At 41.3% G+C, this 24,096-nt stretch overlaps 1 long non-coding RNA gene across 1 annotated transcript; it reads left to right on the top strand.

The window, feature by feature from the left end:
• Positions 1 to 2,407: 2,407 nt before the first annotated feature.
• On the top strand, positions 2,408 to 6,504 carry LOC143815594 (uncharacterized). The gene is made up of 3 exons (XR_013223805.1): positions 2,408 to 2,533; positions 5,164 to 5,231; positions 6,328 to 6,504. It is a non-coding gene; the product is annotated as an uncharacterized LOC143815594 (long non-coding RNA).
• Positions 6,505 to 24,096: the final 17,592 nt, after the last annotated feature.

Below are 24,096 nucleotides of genomic sequence, written 5' to 3'. Positions count from 1 at the left end.
AGGACTTAAAGAATGAGAGCGATGGCGACAAAGAGTATATACCGTACAGTTGCTAAGGTGGGGCCCCGACATGGGATACTCACCACACACGGGGATATGAACACAAACACAAAATGCGCCACACACTACCACGTGCTTGAACACATATACCACCCTCAGCACACATTTCACCACACACACACACCAACCTCGCCACATAAAAGTCGAAACACAAAAGTCACCACTCAAAACTCGCTACATGCAAAACTCGCCATATGCAAAACTAGGCTCACGCAAAACTCGCCACACGTGCAAAACTCACCTCATGGAAAACTCACCTCATGCAAAACTTGCACACACAGAAAAATTGCCACATGTACAAAAGTTGCACCACATGCAAAAGTTGCCTCACACAAAACTTGCACATACTCAAAATGCACCACACATAAAACTCGCCACGCGCAAAACTCGCCATGCACAAATCTTGCTGCACACAACTTGCTACACTAACCTGTCACATGCAACTCAACACACAAAATGTTGCTACACGCATGTCGCCACACAAAACTCATCTCACAAAAGTCGCTACATGCATGTCGCCACACGCAACTCAACACACACAACTTGACACATAAAACTCGCCCTAAAACACACACAAGTCTGGTATTGTCCTTCAAAAATAAAAATCTGATTAATAAGCAAACTACAAGAGCAACAAATGTACCATATAGGAAATACGGCAGCTGTCAGTCACATGACCTGTCTATTATGTGTATGTGTGAGCTAATATATACTGCCAGGGGGGAGGGCTTCCTGTTGGCTGGGGATTTATCAGGCTGCCAATAGCAACCAATCACAGCTCAGCTTCTATTTTGCTACAGTTAATTAACCTGAGCTCTGATTGGTTAATATAGGCAACAAAGACATTCTCAGTATAACAAAGCTAATATATGTTGTGAAATGCTTCTATTTGCTTAGTTTTTGCCTTTTAATAATTACATTTCTATCTATTTGTTTTGTGGTTTTTGTGTGCAGAATAAATTTTTGTTAACACATTCTATTTTGCTAACAGCAGTCATTAACCCGGGCGAAGCCGGGTAGTACAGCTAGTTGTTCATATTTTGCTAATACTGTCCTTAAGGAGATTTTCTGTTTTACAGAATAGGTTTTACAGAATTGAAAGTTTAAGCATAAAAGAATTTACCACACGTATTGGATAGAAAAATGCTAATTTATATGATCCCAAAGGAGACAATAGCAAAAATAAAATCAACTAATTGAATGTAATATTTGCCAAAAATATCATCTCCAGGTTGGATTGAAATTTACATACTCCAAAATTAATTTCTTGAATGAAAGGTTGATGTACCTAATGCGGTTGACTAGAAACCTTCTAATTGTCAAGATGCTTGCATTGCAATTCTAGAAAAGAAAATCTGCAGAAAATCTGCAGTCTTAATTAGAAATGAAAACAGAATGTGTTAAAGACAGAAATTATGGTTGTACAAAATCTTAGAAGCTTAGAAGTTTCACTTTTTTTTATGAGAATAATAGAAACAGCCAATAACTTTTTTGAACTAACAGTAGAGGTTGTGTCTGCAATATTGCTGGTCATGATTGGCTGGTTTGCTCACAATATGTTCTGTCTTTATGGCCTACACTCCCTTATACAGCTACTGACATGGAAAAAAAAGTAGCAGGAGTAAAACACAAGGTGGAAAAATGATGAGAAACACATCAAAAAGTTTCTAATGTTAATGCTTAGATTTTACTAAAATTTATATATTTGTATCCCTACAAAATACTACAAAATATGTGTAGGTGCTTAGGACAAACTACTGTCCACATCCCACATTACATATTTCTGTTCAAATAATTTTTTATTATAACTTTGAAATGTAATATTAGCATGTGGAAATAATCATATAGTCAGCTCGCAAGGGAATAGGGGTAAGGAGAGGGAGGTAGGGGGGATGGGTTTGGGGAAAGGTAACTTGTGATCATACTTATTCAAATAATTTTATTATATCTTTGAAATTTAATATTAGCATGTGGAGTCAGCTCACAAGGGAATAGGGGAAGGAGAGGGAGGGAGGTAGGGAGGTGGGTTTGGGGAAAGGTAAGAACAAAATTGTTGACACGCTGTCCATTTTAAACAAAATTTGATAATGATTAACAATTGTTTAACAGATTAACATATAGTAACATATAATAGCATATAATAATAGCATATTGCATATAATAAACAGGAATATCCTCACAGGTATGTAGAAGCCATCATCTTTCCTTTTAATGCGATAGGTTAGAGTTTACCTCAACCCATTTCTTCCATTTCCTATCATGTTTCGTATAGTAATTATTTGCTATTGCGAAGTTTTCTTCGTATGTCTTGTGTAAGTTAATTTGGTCTATAATTTCAGTAAAAGCCGGTAAAATCGGATTCTTCCAATGGAAAGCTATGATTTGTTTGACCACAAGGCAGATATGGATGATAAGAGATCTCACATTTGTGTCTATTTTTTCCCAGTTCAGGGACAACAAGGCCATTGCAGGGGTAACTATAATATTACCTGTTAATAATTTGTTAATTAATTTTATGGCTTGCCTCCATAAGGGTTTTACCCGGGGGCATGACCAAAACACATGTAGCAAACTTCCACGCTCTCCACATTCTCTCCAGCATAATGGAGATCCTCCTGATGGCAGATGAGAAAGGCGAGCCGGAGTATAGTACCATCTTGTTATTATTTTATAGTAGGCCTCTTTCAGTGTCATGCAGATGTTTGATGCATAAGTAAAGTGGATTGCATTTTCCCACTGTTCTGGAGTGAACGTTACATTCAGATCCCCTTCCCATTTTATCATATGAGCTAACTTATTAAATTGTGTGTCATTGTTAAACCACCGATATATTTGCTTGTTGCTCCAAAATAAATTGTGTGTGGGGTTTTTTAGTAAATTAATAGTTGCTTCAGATATTTTTGGTTTGTTTGTAATGAATTTTTGAGCTTGGTCCTTTAGTACCATGTAAGGGAAAAAGGCTGAGGAGGGTATTTTAAATTTTTGTTTAATAGAGCTGAAGGTGAGAAATTTAACCCCATCATGGATATCATTTAATTTTTGAATCCCATTGTCTCTCCATATGGGGGAGGGGTTAATATTTTGGGTAAGCATGATAATCTCTATAGGGGTATTTTGGAGGAGGACTTTCCTGTTGGAGCCTCTCTTTCGTTTGGACAATTTATTCCAGGCATATATAATGGGAGAAAAGATAGGGTGATGGGCGTAGGCCTTATAAGGTCTGATGAGAATATGGTCAAAAACCAATTCTTTGGGAGATTTCCTATTGTTAAGTTCAATTTCAAGGTCAAGCCAATTCGGAGGATCTTCTTTCATGAACCAATACTGGCTTTGTTTTATTAAATTTGATAGATATAAAGCTGTAATGTTTGGTAAGCCTATGCCCCCAAATTCCTTGCATTTATATAGAATGTTTGTGGAAATGCGGGCCCTTTTTTTATTCCAAATAAACGTATTTATTGTTGATTGGAAGCTAGTCAGGTAGGAAGTGTTAATTTTTAGGGGAAGTGTTCTCAGTATATAAGAGATTTTTGGGACGATAAAAATTTTAGTTGCCAATACTCTGCCCCACCATGAGAGGTCTTTAGTACCGAGGAAACCCAGGTCTTTGTTTACATTTTCCAAGAGTTTGTTCAAGTTTTTCTTCATTAATGTGTCTAAGTTTTTTGAAATGATTGTACCTAGATAGTCTAGGTCTCCTTCCGACCAACTGAATGAAACAATATCTTTTATTTTCTTTGTTTCTAATTCCGTCAAGTAAAATGGCAATATTTTGGATTTATTTTCGTTTATCTCAAAAAAAGGTAATAGTTGAAAAAAATTGAAGGGTTTTTTGTAGCTCCGAAACTGATTCATAGGGGTCCGTCAGTGTAAACATTATATCGTCGGCAAAGAGCCCTATCTTATAATGGCGTGTTCGCGTTTGTAGACCTTTTATGGAATTATTTTGCCTAATTGATTGCGCCAGTGGTTCCATTGATAAAATAAAAAGCAGCGGAGATAAAGAGCACCCTTGTCGTGTACCATTTGAAATGTTAAATGGTGTAGAGGAGTAATTGTTTGCATAAATTTTGGCTGTTGGTTTTGAATAGAGTGCCATTACGCTGTTGATATATTTTTCATTAAACCCAAATTTTTGAAGTACTGATGTTAAATAAAGCCAATTTAATTGGTCAAAAGCCTTTTCGGCGTCTAGAGTAATAATTACAGATGGCACTTTAGAGGAATGAATCAATTTAATTGAGTTGATAAGTCTTCTAGTACCATCTGGCGCTTGACGACCTGTTATAAAACCCTTTTGGTCCCCATGAACCAATAACGGCAAATAGGATTTGAGCCTATTTGCAATTAGCTTGGAGTAAATTTTCAGATCTGTATTGATTAAGGAAATTGGCCTGTAATTATTAACAAGGGTTAAGTCCGAATTGTGTTTGGGAATTAAAATAATTGTCGATTCTAACATTTCTGCTGGGAATTTACCTGAGGAACTAGCTATATTAAAAAGGTTTTGTAGATGTGGGGAGAGTAATTTGGTGAAGGTTTTATAATATTCGTTTACGAAACCATCAGGGCCTGGCGATTTAAAGTCCTTGAGTTAAAGAATGGTTCTTTCTATTTCTTCTAGGGAAAAAGGGGAGGTTAGGTTTTCTAAATCACCAAGGGTCAATTTTGGAAGGCTAATTGTGGTCAAGAATTTTTCAATGTCAGAAATATTGGGAAGTGGGGTGGAGGGTTGGGAATGTAAATTATACAATTTGCTGTAATAATCTGCGAAGGAGTTGGCTATATCTTGGGGATGAGATACCGTTGTACCATTTTTTGTTTGTATTTTGGTGATCCTGTTTACTTGTCTTATCTTTTTTATTCTATTAGTCATGTATCGCGTTGGCTTATTAATTGAGGAATACTGCTTCATTTTGGAAATTTTGACCATGGTGTGGTATGATGAAAAAATGATTTTCTTGAGCTCCTGCCTGAGTTTTAGTAGCTCTGTTTTAATTTGAGTAGATGGGGGGTTTGAATTTAGTTGTTCGCTTTCCTTATCTTTTATTTTATTTTGAATATCCTCAATCTGGATCCTAAACATTCTTTTCCTTTTTGCAGAGATTTGGATCATGATGCCCCTTATGACCGCTTTATGGGCGCACCAATGGGTGAATGGGGTTGTTTCGGTAGGTGAGTTTTCTGTGAAATAATTTGTTAGTGATTTTTCTATTATTGATCTATGATCAGGGTGGTGTAATAGGTTAGCGTCACATTTCCATAGTGGATTTTTATTAATCGTGTGGCCAATTTGAATTTCCGCTGAAACTGGGGAGTCGTCCGAGATCTATGGATCTTGGGGAGTGTAAAGATATCTGATAGGATTAAGTCAATTCGTGACGCTGATTGATGAGGGTCAGAGAAATGGGATAATTCAATTGAAGTGGTGTTTAGGTACCGAAAGATGTCAAATAATTCATTTTGATGTATCCAATTGTCTAAAGTGTGTGATCTGTATCTATTTGGGTTGGAGGAATCCATATTTGCATTCGGAACCATATTAAAGTCTCCCAACCAAATCATGGCACCTCTCTTGACTGATATGACTTTTTTATTTACTTTGTATAGGAAAGCTATTTGACCCATGTTGGGGGGCGTAGATATTAACGATTGTGCAAATCTGGTTATTCAGAGAACAAACAAGAATATGAAATCTCCCTTTAGCATCTTTGATCTCCTCTAGAAATTCAAATGAGATAGTTCCTTTGATGATGGTGACCACGCCAGCTTTCTTTTTTGTGTTGTCAGACTTGTAGATATGTGGGAAGTTTTTATGCGAAAATTTTGGGTTGTCTGTGTGTTTAAATTTGGATTCCTGTATACAAATTATATCGACATGGCTTTTAATTAGTTCTCTCCAAAGGGTGTGTCTTTTGTGTGGACTATTTAAACCTCTTACGTTGTAAGATAATAATTTTAAACTCATTGTGTATAAGCAAACCTGTGAGGATTAACAAACCTATATACTTTAAATAAAAGTAAGAACAATAAACAGTAAACTGAAATGTCCACTTGAAGTGGTCCACTGCGGTGAACCTGACTTCACCTGTTGGGGGGAAAAGTTTGTGTTACTAGCTCCCAAGCAACACCTTCTTGGTTGTTGAACTTATACCCATGTAACATTAACAAGAACGACCAAAGATAGGTATTAGCTTCTTATCGGGATAGTTTCCCATTTAAGTAAACAATAAACTTGATCAAAAACTCTTCATGTTTTACCATCAGAGTCAAGGCGATCCTTATGTCGTGGTTGAAGAGGAATACTGATGGAGTGCAAGAAGTCTCTGCCTTCTTCTGGAGAATTAAGAACGATAAAGTTGCCTTTGTAGTTGACTATTAACTTGAGTGGGAATCCCCACTTATAGGAGATTTCATTGTCCCTGAGAGGTATGGTAATGCTTTGAAAAGTTTTCCTCCCTTCGATCGTTTCTTTGGAGAGGTCAGCATATATTTTTAGTTTTTCAAATGGCTCAGGGAAATGTTTATTTTCTCTAAAGTAATTTTGGATTCTTTCTTTTGTTTTGAAGAAGTGCACTCTCATGAGTGTGTCTCTTGGTAGGTCTTTAGGGATGGTGGGCGGTTTTCGCAGCCTATGTATTCTGTCAATTTCTAGCTCTTGCTCCGTTAGGGAGGGAATAATTTTCCTGAATAATTTTTTGGTAAATTCCTCCAGTTTGTTTGGGCCTATGGTCTCGGAGATGCCCCTATTTTTAATATTGTTTCTGCGATTTCGATCTTCTAAATCCGCTACCTTGAGCTTCAGCTTGTGCAACTGTTTTGTTATGTCTTTGTTTATTTTAGAGGTTAGATCTGGCCTCTCTTCTATTTTTTTAATTCTGTCCTCAAACCTGTCCATCCTTTTGCTGAGGAGGGACAATGAGTCTTCTAGTAATTTATTTTGTTTATCAAATTTTTCATTCATACTATTTTCGAATTTGTCCATTTTCCCTGTCAATTTAGATATAAGAATCCCCACAGAATTCAGGTCAAATCCCTGGGTATCGTCTATGTTTGGGTTACTTATTTTTTGCTTGGATTTAGCTGGGCTCAAGTTAGGAGAGGTTTCTGAGACCTCATCAGATGAGTCATGTGGAGTAGTGTATTTTTCGGCTATAACCTCTGGAATTTTCCTCTTTAAAGAGGTAGATGAATCCATCTCTATAATAGTAGTGGGGGAGGATTGTTTTACTTCATTGCGGTTAGAGAGTTTTTTGTGGTCTGATTCTTCCTCATCTTTTAGTGGGGACCTGGACCTATTGGGACTTGTTTTAGTTATCAAGTCTTTTGATGTATTTCACCCTACCCCTTTAAATTTTTGGGCTTTTTGAGAATTTGATGAGGTCATGTTTGAGAATTGGGGTTTGGCCGAGGATTTACTCATAATTATCCCCGATCCGTGCTCTAGAGTTCAGATAGTAGTAACTAAGACAGTCACAGAATAGGGTAGGAGGGTTGCCCACACACTAAATCTCCCAGCAAAGTTGGAGTTATATAGACTGATTTATATGTTGTCGTGGAAGAATTTTAGGGAGGATTAGTCAGAATTCTCTACTGGTAACTCTGAAGTAAGAGACAAAGGGTTGCTTATTAGAATAACCCTAAGAATATAATTAGGAGAGAGAAGGTACTATATAGGCAGGCAGTAGTTATGACTATGCAGAGATACAGAGGGGTGTGTAAACTAATACTATTCACCTGGGGTTGATCCTGCCAAAGAAATTAGGTTATAGCTCTTTTGCATTAAAAGCCCTTCAGGCTCCTAACTAGTCGTCAGCAGGATTAGTTGTGTTGTAGTCTCTTCTTCTTGCTAGTGGATCTGGCAGGATCTTCAGAGCCAACGGCGTTCCGGACCGTCGGTCTCCGTTAATCTCTCTACCCCCTGTGATGCAGCATCCAGCATAAGCTTGAACTCACCACCTCCAGAAATGGCACTGAAGCAGTCGGGCCGGCTGTCTGAGTCCTCAGCTTGTGTTGCCGCGTTGTCGTCTTCCGGTGCAGGGACTTTCCCAGCCAGGAGCTGGAACTTACCGCCGAGTAGATTTGCAGCTGATCAGGTCCAGCTTGTGTTGTCCGGCGCAGCTTTAACAGGAGCTGGTCGTGCGTGTCGCCTGGTCTGCCACTGACCACCAATAAAATGGCGGCGTCTTCTGTTTTCTCCTATGATGCGAAGTCCAGGGGAGTGTCGGAGGTGGCGTGAAGCGCTGTCCATCACTTCACCGGATCCTCCCTGAATCCTTAATTGTTCTTTTCTGCCTCCGCCTTTCAGTCCGGGGAGGCTTGGTGCTGTATAGAGATGGGCAGGGCGGTAAATACTACTATTGTGTCAGATGACGATTTTCTAAGATGGCGCCCGGAGAGCTGGTATTTCTCTAATTAGCCGGGCCGGTGTCAGGGTGAAGGTAATAAACACTGTGACCCATTAATTCCAGGGGTTCCTCTGTTGTCAGGTGGGTTGTCACAGTACTGGGTGGACAAGCTGAGGAATCACAGTCAATTTAACAGGGAGAAAACCAGCAGGAAAAATGGCTGAGGATTCCTGTCACAAAGATTGACAGGCCTCAAAATGCTGACAGGAATTTCTCTCAGAAGAGACAATTAACCCCTTCGCGACATGCGCCGTACATGTACAGCGCATGTCGCATCCCCTGCTTTGATGTGCGCTCCGGCGGTGAGCGCACATCAAAGTCGCGACATGTCAGCTGTTTTGAACAGCTGACATGTGCGCGCAATAGCGGCGGGTGAAATCGCTATTCACCCGCCGCTATTAACCTGTTAAATGCCGCTGTCAATCGCAGACAGCGGCATTTAACTACCGCATCCGGCCGGGCGGCCGGATATGACGTCATCGCCGACCCCCGTCACATGATCGGGGGTCGGCGATGAGTCAGGAAGGTAACCATAGAGGTCCTTGAGACCTCTATGGTTACTGATCCTCAGTAGCTGTGAGTGCCACCCTGTGGTCGGCGCTCACAGCACACCTGCATTTGAGCTACATAACAGCGATCTGATGATCGCTGTTATGTAGCAGAGCCGATCGGGCTGTGCCTGCTTCTAGCCTCCTATGGAGGCTATAGAAGCATGGCAAAAGTGGGAAAAAAAAGTTTTTAAAAATGTGAAAAAAATATTAAAAATATAAAAGTTTAAATCACCCCCCTTTCGCCCCATCCTAAATAAAACAATAAAAAAAACACAAAACCTACACATATTTGGTATAGCCGCGTTCAGAATCGCCCGATCTATCAATTAAAAAAAAGCATTAACCTGATCGCTAAACAGCGTAGCGAGAAAAAAATCCGAAACGCCAGAATTATGTTTTTTTGGTCGCCGCGACATTGCGTTAAAATGCAATAACGGGCGATCAAAAGAACATATCTGCGCCAAAATGGTATCATTAAAAACACCAGCTCAGCACGCAAAAAATAAGCCCTCACCCGACCCCAGATCACGAAAAATGGAGACGCTACGGGTATTGGAAAATGGCACTTTTTTTTTTTTTTTAAGCAAAGTTTGGAATTTTTTTTCACCACTTGGATAAAAAATAACCTGGTCATGTTAGGTGTCTATGAACTCGTAATGACCTAGAGAATCATAATGGCAGGACAGTTTTAGCATTTAGTGAACCTAGCAAAATAGCCAAGCAAAAAACAAGTGTGGGATTGCACTTTTTTTGCAATTTCACCGCACTTGGAATTTTTTTCCCGTTTTCTAGTACACGACATGCTAAAACCAATGATGTCGTTCAAAAGTACAACTCGTCCCGCAAAAAATAAGCCCTCACATGGCCATATTGACAGAAAAATAAAAAAGTTATGGCTCTGGGAAGGAGGGGAGCGAAAAACGAAAACACAAAAACGAAAAAGGGCCGCGGCATGAAGGGGTTAAGTCACAAATTTAGGCTCTCTGTTATCCTAGAGAGATACTGGGAACATATCCTCAATTATTTTTACCAAAGAATGCTGTTTTTCAACGGTTTGAGTTGATTTCAGACGATGTCACTCAGGAGCTTAGGCACCGCACACCTTACACCATTGCTGCCTAGGCCACGCCCCCCCACATTACATATTTCAATGTGATTTGTCTGTTTTTGCTTTAGTGTACTTTGCTTCCTTTATTCCACTCTGGTTGCCACACTTCTTACAGTAGGATGAGATGATTACCAGACACATCATACACATTGCACACCACCACTTACCTTGTTCTGCCTTTTATTACATACTGTGTGTTTTATCTTGGATATTATCTGGCTATACCACTTCTTTGACTTTCTTGTATCTCTGTGGCTGTATTTTGTACTTAGAAGAATGAATCAATTGACGTCTTCTTCACTTATACTACTGCACTTAATAAAATGGTAAAACTTTTTAGTTGACTATCAAAATTGTGAGCCTTTAACAAAGCCGTAAATGTTTAACTTTCATTAGACTATTCTGATTTTAATAGTAAAGCTGGTAAACTTTACTGCTAAATAAATTGAAATTTATATTTCGTCATCCAAGATGTTTTTTCTATTTTAAGCAAATATTGTTGTAAGTCTAGTCATGATATACAGATTTATTAAATATCGCTTTAATTGGCTTTCAGTAGTTTTATATGCAATGGGATATTATGAACATTACTTTCTGCAAAGCATGTATGTTTTACCTATTCACCACAGAGATGTCCTTGAAGAAATTATACAACCTTCAACTGTGCTTCTAATTTCTCCTTTCATTTGATTCCTAGAACATAAAACTGCATCATTTCCCCAAGGACATCTGCTTCTCCCATCTGCCTAAAGTTTGTAAAGGCATTTGGCACATAAGAAGAAATACAGAAATGCTTGTTATTATAACATTAAATGTTTCTGCTTTTCTGGCTCTTTAATGTTGCTGAAGGATACTATAAACTAATTGAATTGTTTTTTTTTATCTGTCTAATAAATGTAATGTTGATATTTTTCCTAATATATATACCATAAAAATAATTGTGTAGTAAATTTTAGAAAACTCAAAGGGAAATATTAAAAATACAGTGCAGTGCAGAAATGCTAAGGGTGCTAAGAAACATCACTTCAAATCTAAACTGACAAATGACGAAAAGTTCTCAAAATGCTGGTATAACAAATATCTGGTAGAAGAGTACTCAGTATTAAATTGGTGGAGGAAACAAGCAATCAAAAAATCAAATATTGTTAGAAATTATATATATACAGTACAGACTAAAAGCTTGGGCACACCTTCTAATTTAAAGATTTTTCTGTATTTTCATGACTATGAAAATTGTACATTCACACTGAAGGCATCAAAACTATGAATTAACACATGTGGAATTATATACTTAACAAAAAAGTGTGAAACAACTGAAATTATGTCTTTTATTCTAGGTTCTTCAAAGTAGCCACCTTTTGCTTTGATGACTTCTTTGCACACTCTTGGCATTCTCTTGATGAGCTTCAAGAGGTAGTCACCAGGAATGGTTTTCAATTCACAGGTGAGCCCTGTCAGGTTTAATAAGTGGGATTTCTTGCCTTATAAATGGGGTTGGGACCATCAGTTGTGTTGTGTAGAAGTCTGGTGGATTCACAACTGATAGTCCTACTGAATAGTCTGTTAAAATGTGTATTATGGCAAGAAAAAAGCAGCTAAGTAAAGAAAAATGAGTGGCCATCATTTCTTTAAGAAATGAAGGTCAGTCAGTCTGAAAAATTGGTCAAACTTTCAAAGTGTCCCCAAGTGCAGCGACAAAAGCCATCAAACGCTACCAAGAAACTTGCTCACATGAGGACCGCCCTAGGAAAGGAAGACCAAGAGTCACCTCTGCTTCTGAGGATAAGTTTATCCAAGTCACCAGCCTCAGAAATTGCAGGTTAACAGCAGCTCAGATTAGAGACCAGGTCAATGCCACACAGAGTTCTAGCAGCTGACACATCTCTACAACAACTGTTAAGAGGAAACTTTGTGCAGCAGGCCTTCATGGTAAAATAGCTGCTAGGAAACCACTGCTAAGGACAGGCAACAAACAGAAGAGACTTGTTTGGGCTAAAGAACACAAGGAATGGACATTAGACCAGTGGAAATCTGTGCTTTGGTCTGATGAGTCCAAATTTGAGATCTTTGGTTCCAACGACGCAGAAAAGGTGAACGGATGGACTCTATATGCCTGGTTCCAACTGTGAAGCATGGAGGAGGAGCTGTGATGGTGTGGGGGTGCTTTGCTGGTGACACTGCTGGGAATCTATTTAAAATTGAAGGCATACTGAACCAGCATGGCTACCACAGCATCTTGCAGCGCCATGCTATTCCATCCGGTTTGTGTTTAGTTGGACCATCATTTATTTTTCAATAGGACAATGACCCCAAACACATCTAGGCTGTGTAAGGGCTATTTGACCAAGAAGGAGAGTGTTGGGGTGCTATGCTAGATGACCTGGCCTCCACAGCCACCAGACCTGAACCTAATCGAGATGGTTTGGGGTGAGCTAGACCGCAGAGTGAAGGCAAAAGGGCCAACAAATGCTAAGCATCTCTGGGAACTCCTTCAAGATTGTTGGAAAACCATTCCCGGTGACTATCTCTTGAAGCTCATCAAGAGAATGCCAAGAGTGTGCAAAGCAGTCATCAAAGCAAAAGGTGGCTACTTTGAAGAACCTAGAATATAAGACATAATTTCAGTTGTTTCAGAATTTTTTGTTAAGTATATAATTCCACATATGTTAATTCATAGTTTTGATGCCTTCAGTGTGAATGTACAATTTTCATAGTCATGAAAATACAGAAAAATCTTTAAATGAGAAGGTGTGTCCAAACTTTTGGCCTGTACTGTATACTATGTGGGCTGTGTTATATACTACGTGGCTGCTATATACTACATGGGCTGTGTTATATACAACGTAGCTGTACTATATACTCCGTGGGATGTGTTATATACTACATGGGCTGTGTTATATACTACGTGGGCTGTGCTATATACTACGTGGCTGTGTTATATACTATGTGGCTGCTATATACTATGTGGCTGTGCTATATACTATGTGGCTGTGTTATATACTATGTGGCTGTGCTATATACTACGTGGCTGTGCTATATAATATGTGGCTGATATATACTATGTGGCTGTGCTATATACTATGTGGCTGTGTTATATGCTATGTGGCTGTGTTATATACTACATTGCTGTGTTATATACTACGTGGCTGTGCTATATACTACATGGGCTGTGTTATATACTACTGTATGTGGCTGTGCTATATACTATGTGGCTGTGCTATATACTATGTGGCTGATATATACTACGTGGCTGTGCTATATTCTACGTGGCTGTGTTATATGCTATGTGGCTGTGTTATATACTACATTGCTGTGTTATATACTACATGGCTGTGCTATATACTACATGGGCTGTGTTATATACTACTGTATGTGGCTGTGCTATATACTATGTGGCTGTGCTATATACTATGTGGCTGATATATACTACGTGGCTGTGCTATATTCTACGTGGCTGTGTTATATGCTATGTGGCTGTGTTATATACTACATTGCTGTGTTATATACTACGTGGCTGTGCTTTATATTACATGGCTGTGCTATATACTGTGTGGCTATGTTATATACTATGTGGCTGTACTATATCCTGCACCCCGAACCCCTGACATCATATGCCCCAAACCACCGACATCCAGCGCCCCCAACCCCCAACATCCTGCGACCAATCAGTGATAGGCGCAGTCCGGCCGTGAATTGGCGCGACATTTGAACCACGCTTCACTGATTGGTCACGCCCGGCTGGCCACAACCAATCAGTGATTTTGGCTCGGGATTTAAGCACCGCTTCAGTGATTGGTCCTGCCCGGCCGGCCACAGCCAATCAGTGACAGGCGCAGTCCGGCCACAAATTGGCATGGCATTTGAACCATGCTTCGCTGATTGGCCAGCCAGGCGTGAACAATCAGCGATATTGGAAAGGAATTTAACCCCCACTCACAGCGGGACGTACATACATACATCCATATTCTAGAATTCCCCTTTGCGTTAGAATCGGGCCACCATCTAGTGTATATATATATGTATATAGTATTTTTTTCCCATCTTTTACATCTTAAAAATTGGAAGAACAACATGTGTAACAACATGTGCAACCCCCTGAAAATACTGATCCAATCCTGAAACTATAGAGCACTGCAGCTGATTTGAAACAGAAAAACTTAGATATACTAAATACCACCAATGCCAGAGATCATCTGCCAAGGCTCAGCAAAGAAGTACCATCAAACAGTATGCTTGAAGATGTGAGTAGAGCACTTGCATCAATACCTACCCCCACCATAACTAAAACTAATAAACTGATCAATGCTACTGCCTCAGCAATCATGGAAATGCTTGTCTACACTACCAGCAAGAACAATAGAAGTTTGAGCCTGCCTTGGAAAAGAAGAATAGAGACAAAGATCAAGGTGAAGGGAAGTCAGTGAACTAACAGAAATACAAAAGGGTGTAAAGATCAAGAATAAGACCAAGCTGGACAAGTACAAAGGTCTGACGCCAAATGAAGCCCTAGAGACTGCTAAACAAAGGCTCACAGCACTCACTGCAAGGCTAGGGAAATACACTGGAGAAGTAGAGGCTACGAAGATAAATGGCTTGTTTTACAAAGAATCAACCAAGGTGTACTCCCAACTACAAAGTAACAGCAGGCTCTAATCACCAGCTCCTAGTTGACAGAGCAGTTGTTCAAGACTCAAGATCCAGACAGACCAATCTCAGCACAGCCTGGATTGACTACAGGAAAGCCTATGACTCAATACCACACACATGGATCTGTGAATGCATGTCTCTCTACAATTTCAACAGAAAATTAAGAACCTTCCTCAGAAACTCAATGGGGCTATGGAGAACAAAATTGAAAGTCAACTAGCACAAGTGACCATCAAATGTGATGTATACCAAGGTGATCCACCGTCCCCATTGCTGTTCTGCATAGGCTTGAACCCCTCAGTCAGATAATTGCAGAGTCTGGCTGTGTATGCAAGTTCAAGAGTGGAAGTACCATCAGCCACCTCCTCTACATGCATGACATCAAGCTGTATGCAAAAAACGAATGAGAAATCAATTCACTGATCCACCTGACAAGGATCTACAGGAAAGACAGTGCAGCCGGTAGATAATAAAGAGAGGCAAGGTAGCCAAGACTAAGGGAGTCGATTTTTCAGCAGGGCACATAGCAAAGGTCAATTTACCCAAGGTTAGAGTTGCCAGTCTTCATGTTGCAGAGAGAAGACTTTGACAAAATCTCGTACTCTGTTTATACTGTTGTCTCTCTGGACAATTTCTGAATAATTGCCCAACTCGTTCTCAAGCTATCAAACCATCGGAAGAACATCTGAGTCTGGGTGACAGCCAAAGAGGTCACCTAGACTCCCGGGTTCCTTTTTCTTCCACTGATAAAGTACTGAAAAATATGATGATTTCCTTCGAGAACCAGGTGTTATCAACTTTGGCGTTCATTGACTGTGGGTTTGCTGTTAATTTTATTGATTTTTGACTGGTTCTGAAGTTAGGGTTTGGGACAGTTTGTTTAGGAAGACCCATTCAAGTCATCACCCTTGACAAGACACCGTTAGCTCACAATTTGGTCAAGAGAGCAACAGTGTATTTCACTCTCCAAGTGGGAGCACTCCACTCTGAATCCATCTCCTGTTTTATGTTGGATGCGCGCGTGGCTGCAGCCAGCTTCTGTTCCCAGGATGCATTGCGAAATTACCCAGATGACTTAGCGGTCTCGCTAAGTCTTCTGGGTAATTTCAAAATGCATCTCTGGGAACGGAAGCTGGCGGCAGCCGCGCGTGCCTCGGTGGGCGACGGAAGGTGAGAAAAACAGGTTTTTTGTTTTTTATTACTTTTGACATTAGATCTTTTTACTATTGATGCTGCAGAGGCAGCATCAATAGTAAAAAGTTGGTCACACAGAGTTAATAGCAGCGTTAACGGAGTGCATTACCCGTGGCATAACGCGGTTCATTAACGCTGTCATTAACCCTGTGTGAGCACTGACTGGAGGGGAGTAGGGAGGGACTAATTCTCGGCCGGGCTGTGGCCATCACTGATTGGTCACAGCAGCCAGGACAGGCAGCTGGGGAGACCAATCAGCGACGCGGGATTTCCATGACAGAAGTTGCAGACAGACAGACAAAAGTACCCCTTAGACAATTATATATATAGATTTGCCTCTGTCTGATGGGAGGACTGCTATCTGGGTGGTAGTTGATCAATTCAGCAAACAAGCTAATTTTGTTTCTTTGTCAGGAATACCTAATGCAGAGACACTCTCCAGTTTGTTTATTTATCATATTGTAAGGTTACATGGGATCCCTCTGAACATTGTGTCTGATAGGGGAGTACAATTTGTCTCTAAACTTTGGAAAGCTTTTTGCAGTAAACTAGGGATTGCCTTGTCATTTTCATCTGCTTATCTCCCTGAAACCAATGATCAGACTTTGTAGCAGCGCAACAGGAGGACTTGTCTTCGTTTTTACCTACCACTGAGTTTGCTTTTAATAGTCGAATAAATCAATCTATTGGAACCTCACCGTTCTTCTTTAATTACGTTTTTCCTCCCCATTTTGGTGAATTTTCTAGGATTAGTTCTTAATGCCCTGTGATGGAGTTCACCATGCAGAGACTTGTAGATGTCTAGAGGGAGGTTCAAAAGAATATTGGGACTGCCCAGATTCACCAAAAATGAAAAGCCAAAATAAGATATTAGGTGGGTCATGTTTTTAAGATTGAGGATAAGGTTTGGTTGTCTTCTAGAAACATTAAACTTAAAGTGCCATCGGCGAAGTTGGGTCCAAAATGTATTGGCCCACATGAGATCCTAGAGGTGGTCAATCATGTGGAATTTAGATTAACACTTCCTTCATCCCTCTGCATCCATAAAGTATTCCATAAATCCCTATTAGCCCCTTCATGACCTTCATTTTTGCATTTTCGTTTTTCGCTCTCCTCCTTCCCAAAGCCATACATTTTTTATTTTTCCATCAATATGGCCATTCGAGGGCTTGTTTTTGGGGGGCAAGTTGTAATTTTGAAAGTCATAATTGGTTTTAGCATGTATCGTGTACTAGAAAACGGGAAACAAATTCCAAGTGTGGTGAAATTGCAAAAAAAAGTGCAATCCCACACTTGTTTTATGTTTGGATTTTTTGCTAAGTTCGCTAAATGCTAAAACTGACCCACCATTTTGATTGTCCAGGTCATTATGAGTTCATAGACACTTAACATGTCTAGGTTATTTTTTACCTAAGAATAAAAAAAATTTCCAAACTTTGCTAAAAAAAGAAATTGCGCCATTTTCCGATACTCGTAGCGTATCCATTTTTCATGATATGGAGTTGGGGGAGGGCTTATTTTTTGCGTGCCGAGCTGATGTTTTTAATGATACCATTTTGGTTCAGATATGTTCTTTTGATCGCCCGTTATTGCATTTTAGTGCAATGTCGCGGCGACCAAAAAAAACGTAATTCTGTCATTTCAACTTTTTTTCTCACTACGCCGTTTAGCGATCAGGTTAATCCTTTTTTTTATTGATAGATCGGGTGATTCTGAATGTGGCAATACCAAATATGTGTAGGTTTGATTATTTTATTATTGTTTTATTTTGAATGGGGCAAAGGGGGGTGATTTTAACTTTCATATATTTTTTTTTCATTTTTTTTTAAACATTTTTTTTACTTTTGCCATGCTTCAATAGCGTCCATGGGAGGCTAGAAGCTGGCAAAGTCAATTGGCTCTGCTACATAGGAAGGATGCTCAGATCGCTCCTATGTAGTAAATTTACTGCAATGCTATGAGCGCCGACCACAGGGTGGCGCTCACAGCAATCCGGCATCAACAACCATAGAGGTCTTCAATAGATCTCTGGTTGTCATGATGACACATTGCTGATCCCCGATCATGTGACGAGGGTCAGCGATGCGCTCATTTCCAGCCCGATGGCTGGCAGTGCCTGTTAAATGCCACTGTCAGGGTTTGACAGAGGCATTTAACTAGTTAATACGGCGGGTGGATATTTATTTATCAATATGGCCATGTGAGGGCTTATTTTTTGCGAAACAAGTTGTACTTTTGAACAACATCATTGGCTTTAGCATGTCCTGTACTAGAAAACAGGAAAGAAATTCCAAGTGCGGTGAATTTGCAAAAAAAAGTACAATCCCAAACTTGTTTTTTGTTTGGCTTTTTTGCTAGGTTCCCTAAATGCTAAAACTGACCTGCCAACATGATTCTTCAGGTCAATACGAGTTCATAGACACCAAACATGTCTAAATACTTTTTTATCTAAGTGGTGAAAAAAAATGTCAATCTTAGCTAAAAAAAAAAGCTGCGCCATTTTCCGAGACAATTGGCAGCTCCATTTTTCAAGGTCTCGGGTTGGTTTAGGGCTCATTTTTTGCGTGCCGAGCTGTCGTTTTTAATGATACCATTTTGGTGCAGATACGTCTTTTTGATCGCCCATTATTGCATTTTAATGCAATGTCGTGGCGACCAAAAAATGTAATTCTGGCTTTTTGATTTTTTTTTCCATCTATGCTGTTTAGCGATCAGGTTAATATTTTTTATTTATTGATAGATTGAGCTACTCTGAATGCGACAATACAAAATATGTGTAGGTTTGAATTTTTTTTTCTTGTTTTATTTTGAATGGGGCGAAAAGGGAGTGATTTGAGCTTACTTTTTTATATTTTTAAGCTATTTTTCTTTAACTTTTGGCATGCTTCAATAGCCGCCTCCATGGGAGGCTAGAAGCTGCCATAGCTCTGCTACAAGAGGCGATGGTCAGATTGCCACTATGTAGAAGAATCAGGCTATGTGCACACGTTGCGGATTTTGCTGCGGATCCGCAGCGGATTTGATACTGTGGATCTGCAACAGCTTTCCATGCGTTGTACAGTACCATGTAAACATGAAAACAAAATCCGCAGTGCACATGCTGTGGAAAAAAGCGTGGAAACGCAGCGTTGTATTTTCTGCAGCATGTCAATTCTTTGTGCGGATTCCGCAGCAGTTTACACCTCAATAGGAATCCGCAGGTGTAAAACCGCAGGTGGAATCCACACAAAAACCGCACAAAAACCACGGTAAATCCGCAGGTAATCTGCAATGCAGTTTACCTGCGGATTTTGCAAAAACAGTGCAGAAAAATCTGCACACCAATCCGCAACGTGTGCACATAGCCTTACAGACTTGCTATGAGCTACGACCACCAGGTGGCGCTCATATCAATCCGGCACCAACGACCATAGAGTGTCATGCTGACACAGCGGTGACAGGAAGCGCTTGTTAAATGCCCCTGTCAGAGTTTGACAGGAGCATTTAACTACAGGGTGGGCCATGTATATGGATATACCTAAATAAAATGGGAATGGTTGGTGATATCAACTTCCTGTTTGTGGCACATTAGTATATGGGAGGGGGAAAACTTCTTAAGATGGGTGGTGACCATGGTGGCCATTTTGAAGTCAGCCATTTTGGATCCAACTTTATTTTTTCCAATGGGAAGAGGGTCATGTGACACATCAAACTTATTGAGAATTTCACAAGAAAACAATGGTGTGCTTGGTTTCAACATAACTTTATTCTTTCATAAGTTATTTTCAAGTTTCTCTTTGTTTACAGTCATTGACATGTCGCTGGGGTTAACACGTGAGGAGCAGATATAAATTGTGTTGATGTCTGGTGTATGCAGTACCCGGGTCATTGCAGCAGATTTCATTGCAAGACACCCTACACAATAAAGCTGTCACCATTCCCATGGTATTTAGGTGTATCCATGTAAATGGCTCACCCAAAAAAGTTTGCATCATCACTAGTGTTGAGCGATTCTTTCTGATATCCAGAAGTATCGGTATCGGATTGGATCGGCCGATATCCAAAAAATATCAGATATTGCCGATACCCGATACCAATGCAAGTCAATGGGACCAAAATATCAGAATGTAAATAAGCCCTTTCTGTCCTTCTACATCCTCTTCCGGAGGGGGGAAGAGTGTGGGCGGTGCATGGGCGGTGCGTGGGTGGACACTGTGAGTGTCTGTGTGTGTGTCTGTGCGGGACTGCCAGGGATGTGTACCTGCCTGCCGGGGCTCTGTTCGGGCCTACTGGGGCCCTCTGGGGTCTGTGCGGCGTGCTGGAGCTCTGTGCGGCATGCGGGGTCTCTGTGCGGCATGTGGGGTTTCTGTGCTGCGTGCGGGGTGTCTCTGTGCAGCATGCGGGGTGTCTGTGTGCGGCGTGCGGGATCTCTGTGCAGCGTGCGGCGTCTCTGTGTGGCGTGCGGGGTCTCAGTGCAGCGTGCGGGGTCTCTGTGCAGCATGCGGGGTGTCTATGAGCGGCATGCAGGGTCTCTGTGCAGCATGCGGGGTGTCTCTGTGCAGCATGCGGGGTGTCTCTGTGCGGTGTCTCTGTGCAGCGTGCGGGGTCTCTGTGCGGCGTGCGGGGTGTCTGCGGCATGCGGGGTCTCTGTGCAGTGTGCGGGGTGTCTCTGTGCGGGCATCGTCCGATGGGACTACAAGTCCCATCGGACGATACCTGCTACACTGACAGTGATTGACACATTAGCCAATGATGGGACAGTAGTAGTCCCATCATCCGGCTAATGTGTTGAATGAAAAAAATAAATAAATAAAATACTCCACACATACTCCATACAGTACATACATACTCCATACATACTCCATACAGTACATTCATACATACATATAGACATACAGTACATTAAACATAGATTACATACTCACCATTACTTGTCATTTTGATCCCCGAAGCCAGTGTCATCTGTAAAAAAATGAAAAAACAACCAATATACTCCCTGTCCACAGAAATCCACAAGTGTCCCACGACGATCTCCCGTGGAGTACGGCAGCAACAGCTGTTGCGACCGCTCACCAGGGGCCCCAGAAACACAATGACGGGAGGAAGGTATTCCTCCACCGCTGTAAAAAAATAGTCCCTAGCCTCACTTATGGCATTGCTGGCTGAGAAATTTTCCCACACAGCAATTGCCATAAAGTGAGCCTTTGTCCTAAGGTAACCTCTCAGTGATGCACTGCAGGAGCCATTGACTCCTGTCAGTGTGTCACTGAGGATCCTATAGAGCAGTGACATCACCCAATGTCACTGTTCTATAGGGGAGATCATCATGGGACACTCGCCCAAAATGGTTCCCGCGCAATTTTCTGTGCCAGAGGGGGAAAGCCGATGGCCGGGGACCAATATCTGTAGCCTGCTATGAATATCAGCCCGCAGCTGTCTGCGTAGGCTTTACTGGCTATTAAAATAGGGGGACCCCCCAAAAAAATGACGTGGGGTCCCCCTATATTTTATAGCCAGAAAGGCTATGCAGACAGCTGAGGGCTGATATTCATAGCCTAGAGAGGGGCCATAGATATTGGCCCCCCGGCTACAAATACCAGTCTGCAGCCGCCCCAGAAATGGCACATCTGTAAGATGCGCCAATTCCGGCACTTAGCCCCTCTCTTCCCACTCCTGTGTAGCGGTGGGATATGGTGTAATAAGGGGTTAATGTCACCTTTCTATTGTAAGGTGACATTAAGCCGGGTTAATAACGGAGAGGCGTCAATAAGACGCCTATCCATTATTAATCCAATAGTAAGAAAGGGTTAATAAAACACACACACATTAGGAAAAAGTATTTTAATATTCTTCATTTAACCATACTTACCATACGTCAGCGCCTGCAAAAAACGTAAAATAACAAACCGTATACTACCTGTCCGCCGTAGTCCAATTAATAACGAGTGTCCCACGATGATCTCCCCTATGGAACAGTGACATCAGGTGATGTCACTGCTCTATAGTTCCTTCAGTGACACACTGACAGGAGACAATGGCTCCTGCAGTGCATCACTGAGAGGTTACCTTAGGACAAAGGCTCACTTTATGACAATTGCTGCGTGGGAAAATGTCTCACCCAGCAATGCCATAAGTGAGGCTAGGGACTATTTTTTTACAGCGGCGGAGGACTACCTTCCTCCCGTCATTGTGTTTCTGGGGCCCCTGGTGAGCGGTCGCAATAGCTGTTGCTGCCGTACTCCACGGGAGATCGTCGTGGGACACTCGTGGATTTCTGCGGACAGGAAGTATATTGGTTGTTTGTTTTTTTCATCTTTTTTACAGATGACACTGGCTTCGGGGATCAAAATGACAAGTAATGGTGAGTATGTAATCTATGTTTAATGTACTGTATGTCTATATGTATGTCATGTATGGAGTATGTATGGAGTATGTATGGAGTATTTTTTTTTTCCATTCAACAAATTAGCCGGATGATGGGACTACTACTGTCCCATCATTGGCTAATGTGTCAATCACTGTCAGTGTAGCAGGCATCGTCCGATGGGACTTGTAGTCCCATTGGACGATGCCCGCACTGAGACAACCCGCACGCCACACAGAGACCCCGCACGCCACACAGACACCCCGCACACCGCAGCGACCCCACACACCGCAGAGACACCCCGCACGCCACAAAGAGACACCCCGCACGCCGCACAGAGACCCCGCACGCCGCACAGAGACACCCTGCACACTGCACAGACACCCTGCACGCCGCACAGAGACACCGCACGCCGCATAGAGCCCCGGCACACACGCAGAGAGCCCTACAGTCACGCACAGACACCGCCCGCACATGCGCACACGCGCACACGCAGTCTCTGCCCATGCACCGCCCCCACTTCATTATACTGCATAATTTCACTATAGGAAGTTCCGATTCTGATTTCTGATATCGCAAAAATATCGGAACTCGGTATCGGAATTCCGATACAGTGAATATTGGCCGATACCCGATATTTGCAGTATCGAAATGCTCAACACTAATCATCACTGAACATAATGTTTTGTTTAAACTGAGGGTCCTGTTCCAATATTTGTTTTGCCATTCTGCAAATCCAGCATGCCAATCTGGCATCAGACAAACATCCCTTCAGCGGATATTAGCTACTCACAAATGGCACCGTTACAAAATCCAGCTGCTGCAGCATCTCAACGAGGATGACCCAGATCGGCGCGCTTTTTCATCTTTAGCATTGCTTTCAACCAAGACAAATGCATTCACTGGAAAATGTCATTTATCATTTTACAACCTTATTTGGCCATGTAATGTGTGACACATCATCAGACACATCCTGTTTCATTTATGAAGGAGGGACTCTGAAAGTCACTAAGTCTATTTTTATAGGGCCAGCAGTCAGCCTTAACTTTTATTAGAGAGCCATCAGTCAGCTATGCTTTGTTGTTCCCATTATAAAACAGTGGTTCCCTTATACGGTTATTGCATATACAGTGAGTGGCACGGCTGCCCAAAATTTGGACACACCCCAACAACCCATTGAACAGACATCATGGATGACCACATGCAACCAGTTCCCAGTATTCATTTGGTATTCCCATACTGTTTGCTTATGCATTGAATGCAAGGCCTACTTTGCACCAAAGTTACACGCACCCCAATAAGCTTTGAACACACGTACTGGATGGTCACAGGAAAAAAAAAGTTCACATTATTCATTTGGTACTCCCATGCTGTTTGCTTATGCAATGAATTCAAGGCCTGCCCTGCCCCAAAGTTATGCGCACCCCAATAAGCCTTTGAACCCATGTACTGGATGGCCACATGAAAACCAAGGTCAAATTATTTCTTTGTACTCCCATACTGTTTGCTTATGCATTGAATGCAAGGTATGTCCTGCACCAAAGTTACAGGCATACCAATAAGCCTTTGAACCAACACAGTGGATGGCCACATGAAACCAAATTTCCCATTATTATGATTTTTTTATGTCAAAGTTAAGTTTGTCCATGAAGTGAATACAAGGCTTGCCCCAAATTTGCATGCACTCCAATCCCCCAATGAAGAAATGTGGAGGATGGCCTAAAAAAAAAATGTTTTCCCAGTTTAAAAGAGCGTGTCTTCAATTCTTGTAATGTCCATACATTA

The sequence above is a fragment of the Ranitomeya variabilis genome, chromosome 1 (assembly GCF_051348905.1).
Source record: "Ranitomeya variabilis isolate aRanVar5 chromosome 1, aRanVar5.hap1, whole genome shotgun sequence".
Classification (NCBI taxonomy): Eukaryota; Metazoa; Chordata; class Amphibia; order Anura; family Dendrobatidae; genus Ranitomeya; species Ranitomeya variabilis.
The sequence above is the reverse complement of the archived record's forward strand: the minus strand, read 5'-3'. Positions and strand labels throughout refer to the sequence as shown.